Here is a 1,405-nt window from a genome sequence, read left to right as displayed (position 1 = left end):
CGCCCATTGCTTCCCTAGACAATCGTTTTTTTAATAAATGCCTCTGAAGGGCTAAAAATGTTTCTGGTTGCCGTGTCCTCCCTATTTTTTGTTGCAGCCATCCGAGCCGGGCCGTAACATTGTTTTTTTTTTGGAGAAACTTGTGCCATTTTAAAATCAGAAAACAGCTTGGTTGATCTAATTCTGCCAGAGATCTGAATAATTTGGGCCTTACCTGTCAAAGTAAAGATAATCCTTTCCAAATTTAGAATTGCTGTGCTGTATCTGTCAGGCTCAGGCACTGATGGACACAGGGGCTGAACAGAAAATTACAACCAGGTATTTATTGGGAGGTCGACAAACTCTTAGTCAGACAGGCCAGGGTCAGAACCAGGGAATCAATTCAGGATCAGGCGGCCCCTGATCTTCGGGCCGGGCAAACAGGGGATCCGAGCCCGCGGGTCCAGAACCCAGGTCGAAACGGGTATCCGGTCAGATTGGCCGGGGGGGTCGAAGCCAGGAGGTCCTTTTCCAACAGAGAGGGTCAGGGATCAGGGACAGGAGAGGGATCGCTGAGGGAGAGACAGACAGACAGGTTAGATTCTGGGCAGTCAGCTCAAGTATCAGTAGCAGGTCTGAAGGTGTTACCGCTGAGGGTTTCACAACAATCTGACGCCGTGCAGGGAGAGTTCCGTCCTTATATGGCAGCAGCTGGAGATCAGGAGGATGACGATCAGGTGCGAGTGGTCACTGCACAACAGCAGCTGTGACAGTATCATCACTTCTATACTCCATACAAATAGGGAAAAAAAGAAGCCAAAGAGGTCTGAACAAAATGAATCCCATATGATCATTTTTCCATTTCTCTTTTGTTCCCACCTGATGTAATTGACTGCTGTGTTTGTTTGCTTCAAGGCAGAACATCTCTCCCTAATCCATTCTGCTTTTTTTTGTGTGTGTTTTGGTCTCATCCGCCATTGTGCTCTCCCACAGTACAACAACCTTTTTCTATCCATCAACTGATGTGTGCCTGGACTAAATGTGGTGTAATAACAATAGCACAGTTGTTTGGCTGGATCTGCTGGATCTTTTAAAGAGAGTGCTGTCAGCAAAGGATGTGTTGCTCCCATCCCTGTGCAACAATGTATTGTATAGAAATATTAACAGTAAAGGGCCATTTTACATTTTTGTAGAAAAAAAAAACAAAAAGAAAATGCAGTCCTGCTCCTAACCGGGAGCATCTAGCAATACTAATAATGGATCTCTTAGTGGATGTGCGCATACTCTTAATGGGATCCTGTTATTTTATTTTATTTTTTTTTATCCCTCTGGCTGTCGTGTAAGGAAGCTCCCTCTTTGATCTCCGCTCAGTGTTTTTACTAGATACTCTAATTGGTCTTACAGGCCTCGGCTTTGATCGGGTCCT

General features: G+C 45.2%; 1 long non-coding RNA gene across 1 annotated transcript; it reads right to left on the bottom strand.

Moving 5' to 3' along the window:
- Positions 1 to 301: 301 nt before the first annotated feature.
- Positions 302 to 751, bottom strand: LOC116734393 (uncharacterized). The gene is made up of 2 exons (XR_004342216.1): positions 628 to 751; positions 302 to 551 (listed from the first exon to the last, which is right to left on the bottom strand). It is a non-coding gene; the product is annotated as an uncharacterized LOC116734393 (long non-coding RNA).
- Between the last annotated feature and the right edge of the window lie 654 nt (positions 752 to 1,405).

This window comes from Xiphophorus hellerii, chromosome 15, assembly GCF_003331165.1.
Source record: "Xiphophorus hellerii strain 12219 chromosome 15, Xiphophorus_hellerii-4.1, whole genome shotgun sequence".
NCBI classification, from domain to species: Eukaryota; Metazoa; Chordata; class Actinopteri; order Cyprinodontiformes; family Poeciliidae; genus Xiphophorus; species Xiphophorus hellerii.
The sequence above is the reverse complement of the archived record's forward strand: the minus strand, read 5'-3'. Positions and strand labels throughout refer to the sequence as shown.